The 5641-nt window shown below is 39.7% G+C and overlaps 1 long non-coding RNA gene across 1 annotated transcript; it reads right to left on the minus strand.

Annotated features, from left to right (window-relative positions):
• Positions 1 to 580: 580 nt before the first annotated feature.
• On the minus strand, positions 581 to 1650 carry LOC109206561. Its single transcript, XR_002064886.1, has 2 exons — positions 1188 to 1650; positions 581 to 924 (listed from the first exon to the last, which is right to left on the minus strand). It is a non-coding gene; the product is annotated as an uncharacterized LOC109206561 (long non-coding RNA).
• Positions 1651 to 5641: the final 3991 nt, after the last annotated feature.

Below are 5641 nucleotides of genomic sequence, written 5' to 3' on the forward strand. Positions count from 1 at the left end.
TATGCCACGGGAACCGTATCCATAGCCACGATGATTTAATTACGTGCCTAAAGCAAACTACGATGTTCATGGTTTTCCTAAAACTAATTTGAGATGATTGTGCGGGTCTAGAATTATGGAGAAATTGTTGTAGAGAAAGTGTATTATTTATGGGATCATTCATGAATTTAATTACAAATGAGTTGGCAGTGACAAAGGACGAGTCACTTTGGTCAGTTCACATCCAAAACCGAAATAGCCTGATTCATTAGTTAAGGGAAGACGTTCTGGGCCTTTTTAAATCGTTAAACTAATTATTGTGTGGTCCAACTAATACGTTGAAATTAATGAGAGCTCAAGCCTAGAAATGAACTTAGAAATCAAAATGCAAGTAAAACTATTTCCACAAAATATTAGAATAAACATGCCAAAGTCCAACATTTGATCACGTTCACTCCTAATCTAATTTAATACTTTATTACGTTTTAACATCATTTGAGGCTAGGAAGGATAGCACAAACTAACAGAAAAGCATACCGCACTATTTTATATGTCTTGTGGCCAATTAGCAACAGCTCATTCATTTTAAAATTTCAAAGCAAATGGTAATGAAACAATTCATATTACAACGTTCAGTAACAATGAGTTTTGAAGCTTAGGATCTTAAAACATATCATTGTAAGGAAATAAGTTAACTATGGATTAAGCTAAACATGGACGTGTATTCTAAAAAATACATTTGACTGAATCAAACTGCATACAACTTATGGTAGCATAATGACGTTCAAACTCGACCAAAGCAGCCCTTCATTATACAAAAAACAAGACCCAGTCTGATTCTATGCTTTCAATTTGGTGACTTCCACTTCTTCCTCTCTTCCAACCACTTCCAAATTTACAAAGATATAGCCATTGGGCTATCCTTCATAAACTTGTTGGGCCATTCTAGCAATTCCATAAATAATCCAATCAAAAGTTATTGTGGATCGACATCAGCAGGAAGAAGAAACAAAAGCAATACAAAAGTCAATCCAAACAAGACAACCCAAATAGCATTTTTATAGCTAGCATGCTAAACCTATAAGGCTGAAACACACAAACATATCATTAATTCAGGTCAATATGTTAAGAACACAACAACACATCAACAAGAAGCAAATCAGCATTCATTTTGAAACAGAAGTGTTATACAAAATCGTGAAAAATACCTAAACAGCAGATGAATCAGCTTAAAGCCAAATAAAGGATAAGAGGGAATGAAGAAAACCAGCAAACTGAGAAGCAACAAAGTAAAGGCAGCGACAACCAGAATCAGCAAAGATAAACCAAAATCTGGAACCAAACAGCTTTGAATTTTCTTTACTCCCCTTTTTTTCTATCTCTAAATTGCATCCTTGCGAGTGTTTTCTTTTGAGAGCAAGGAAAAAAATGCAGAGAATTTTTGTGTAAAAATTAGTGTAGAAAATGAAGAGGAAATTCTAAAAATGCAGAGGTTTTGTCCGTGTATTTCTGCAAAGAAATTTCTCTCTTATATAGAATGTATGAGAGCCTTATGAGAGAATGAGATAAGGTACAAAAAGAATCTGCTCTCCTTCCTTAAATTCGGGGGAATGGCATTTTTTGTACAAGAAAATAGACAGTTGTATCTAAATTCAGCATCTTATCTCAACAATATTAGGCTAGTTGTCCCTTTCTAGAAATTTCTTTTCAATTTCACTCTCTTTAACTTCTGAAAATTCACCCTTTTCCAAAATCTGATTTAACCTAATCAAGTTATTGCACTTTAATCCCTTATTTAGCAGTTTCCTGTATCACTACCCTAGATTCCCTAATTTTAGTTTCCAATTACTCCCTTAAAGTTTCTATTATTACCTTTTTAACCCCTTGATTCCGATTGACATTCAAGCATCGAAAATTGACCAATTAAGACCAATATCAAAGAACAAATAAAACAGAAACAAACTAACTAATTAAATCTAGCTAAATCACTAAATTAAATAAACTCGATTCCATTAGCGTAAAACACATGCAATTAACTAATTAATCTTACTTTCACTGAACCTAAACAAATTGTAACAACCCGGCCGGTCGTTTTGTGAGTTATAGCCTCGTTTCTTCCATTTCTACTTCCTTTTGTGTTCATCAGCTGTATTTTATCGTATCGTGTTAGTTAGTTCGGGTCCAGAGTGGTTTTGGAGTGGAATGAGACACTTAGTCTCCTATTTAGAAGCTTAAGTTGGAAAAGTCAACCGGATGTTGACTTATGAGCAAACGATCTCGGATTTGGATTTTTATGATTCCGTTAGCTCCGTTAGGTGATTTTGGACTTAGGAGCGCGTCCGGAATGTGATTGGAGGCCCATGGTAGAATTATGCTTGAATTGGCGAAAGTTGGAAATTTGGCGATTATGGTCAGCAGTGGAATATTTGATATCGGGGTCGAAATGGAATTCCGGAAGTTGGAGTAGATTTTTAGTGTCATGTGGGATGTGTGTGCAAAATTTGAGGTCATTCGGACGTGGTTTGCTAGGTTTCAGCGTCGTTTGCAAAATTTGAAAGTTTAGAAGTTCTTAGGCTTGAATCCGAGGGTAATTTGGTATTTTAATGTTATTTTGAGTGTTTCGAAGGTTAGACAAAGTTCGTATGTTGATATGTGGCTTGTTGGTATGATTGTTGAGGTCCCGGGGGACTCAGGATGATTTCGGATGATTAACGGAGAGTTTGGAATTGAAAATATGCAGCTGAAGCTGTTGCTGGTGGTGTTTCCGCACCTGCGGATAGGGAATTGCAGGTGCGAGGTCACAGGAGCAGCTAAGAAGCCGCAGAAGCGGCCACAAGGGACTTGAGCAGGAGCCGCAGATGCAAAGTGTTTCCCGCACCTGCGAGAGGCGCAGATGCGGGCAGGCAAGCGCATGAGCGAGAGGGGTTGCGCAGGTGCGAGGTTGTTTCCGCACCTGCAATGATCGCAGATGCGATCCCAGGGATTTAAGTGACTTTCCGCAGATGCGGAGGTTTTTGCGCAGAAGCGGCACCGCAGGTGCGCATTTTGGGTCGCAGGTGCAAAAAGCCTGGGCAGAAGGTATAAATACAAGACTTCGCGAATTTTTGTTCATTTCCACCATTTTCAAGTCGGTTTTTGGAGTGATTTTGGAGGGAGATTCAAGAGTTTCAGTGAGGTAAGTTTCTTTAGCTCTAATACTCCTATCTATGGTGTTTCCCCGTTGTTTTATTAATTAATTAGTGGTAATTAGGGGTGAAAATAAGGGGTTAGGGCTTGAGATTTTGGAGAGTTTGATTTGAGGATTTGAGGGACCAAATGGAGCGGATTTTGATAAATTTCGTATGTACGGACTCGTGAGTGAATGTGTTTTCTAGTTTTTTGACTTTTGTTGGATTCCGAGACGTGGGCCCGGGGGCCGGGTTTGAGTGAATTTTGGGATTTGTGTCTAACTTGATAGTTTTTCTAGTGGAATTCATTCCACCAGCATATATTGATAATATTGTACTGGTTATGAATAGATTCAGAGCATTTGGAGGCCGAGTTGAGGGCAAGAGTATCGCGGAGTAGAGATTTGATCGGTTTGAGGTAAGTAACGATTGTAAATCTAGTCCTGAGGGTATGAAACCCCAAATTTTTGTGTCATGTGACTATTTTGAGGTGACGCACATGCTAGGTGACGGGCGTGTGGGCGTGCACCATTGGAGATTATGACATGGTCCGTCCCGTATCAACTGTAAAGTTGAATATTTTGTTGAAACTATATGATTTCTATGTGTTTTAGAAAGAATTTTTGTAAATCAGGCTGGATGCCATGTTTAGGCCTTATGTCAGTGTTGTTTGGACCCTTAGAGGTCTTTTCTTGCTATCCTCGCATTGTTTTCGATTTGAAATCTATACTCAGTCATGTTTATACTTATTTACTGCATAACTCAGTCTCTATTACTCTATTTTAATGCATCATATAAATGTTGTTTGGGCTGAGTACTTTGTTTTCTTTCTGTGAGCCCGAGAGGCTAGAGAGGTTTATGATTGAGTGAGGCCGGGGGCCTAATTTGTAAGGATATTTACGGGATCGGGCTGCACGCCGTAACATGTTTTATTGATTTCTGATCGAGTGAGGCCGAGGGCCTTATTGTTATGCCATGATCGGCTTGTTATAGCGCTTGGGCTGAAGGAGCCCCTCCGGAGTCTGTACACACCCCCAGTGAGCGCAGGTACCTACTGAGTGCGAGTGCCGAGTGCCGAGTGACTGGGAGGCATGAGTGATGGTGAGGTTTGCCCGATGGGCTGTATATGAGTGATGGTGAGGTTTGCCCGAGGGGCTGTATACGAGTGATGTTCGCCCGAGGGGTTGTTTATGATTTCATCATTTTACTCACTTATGCATTGAACCTTTGTTCGAAAACTGTTGAAAGACGTTTTTAAATGATTTTTACTGGAACTGGATTTAAATAAGCTGATTTGATTCAAACTATGTTTTAAAAAGCGTGTTGTATTTTACTGAGTTTCTGTGATATGGACTTTACTTGCATTATTGCTTGTCACTACTTCTCATTCTTTATTTACTGTTGTTACTTAATGAGTTGGCATACTCACGTTACTCCCTGCACTTTGTGTGCAGATCCAGGCATTTCTGGATATGGTAGCGGGTGTTGATTATTCAGTTGCAAATCCATCGGAGTTAGCAAGGTAGCTGCCTGACGATCGCAGCCCTGCTTTCCTCTCTCTTTATCTTCCCTTAGTTGTATTCAGTTACTTCCAAACTATGTTGGTCTTAATATTGCCAGACAATTGTAGTAGATGCTCATGACTAGTGACACCCCGATGTCGGGCTTTCTTTTCCACACTTTGTTTTGATTTGAACTCCTTTATGAAGGTTTTACATTAAATAGCTTTGGAATTATCTTTGAAATAAAAATCGCATTTTGTTTTGGTAATGTGTCGGCTTGCCTAGTACCACGATAGGCGTCATCACGGCAGGGTTAGTTTAGGGCCGTGACACAAATTAATAACTAACCTAGTCAAAAGAAATTAACACCTAAGCGATAATCTGAAACAGAATAAAGAAACAAAAGGAAAAGAGAGATACACTGATTTGGATTCTAAAGGAGACGACAATTGAGGCGAATCGACGAAGAATGATGGCGATAAAGCTTTAGCCGGTCACTGCCATTGGAACACCATCCGGTGGCTTTTGGAATGAACCAAAATCAACATCAATCGATCGTTCTTGTTAAGAACGATCGACTGATGTAGGTTTTAGGTCAAAATATGCGAAAATTGCCGGCGAAATAGAAAAGGGCAAAAATTATGGTTCCCAAATTTCTAAGATTTAGAATTCAAGGGATTTGGGTGGTTTTATGGTGAAATTGAATGGAGATATGAAGTGAGGGGGATGTGGTGGTTGTCTGGTGAAAAATTGGAGGTGATGGGGGTGAGCCGCCGTCATAGGGCGATTTTCGGCGGCGGCATTGACAGGGAGTGAGATATGAGAGGTGAGAGGTGAGAGGTGAGAGGTGAAAGGGGAAATGGGGGGTCGTCTCTAGGGTTTGGGGGGGGGGGTGGTCCTAGGACAGTTATAAGGGTAGGAAGTGGGGAGTTCCCAACCGTTGGATCATAGGAGATCAACGGATGTTTTTTTTTTTATGAAATGTGGTCGTTT

This window comes from Nicotiana attenuata, unplaced genomic scaffold (assembly GCF_001879085.1).
Source record: "Nicotiana attenuata strain UT unplaced genomic scaffold, NIATTr2, whole genome shotgun sequence".
In the NCBI taxonomy this organism is placed as follows: domain Eukaryota; kingdom Viridiplantae; phylum Streptophyta; class Magnoliopsida; order Solanales; family Solanaceae; genus Nicotiana; species Nicotiana attenuata.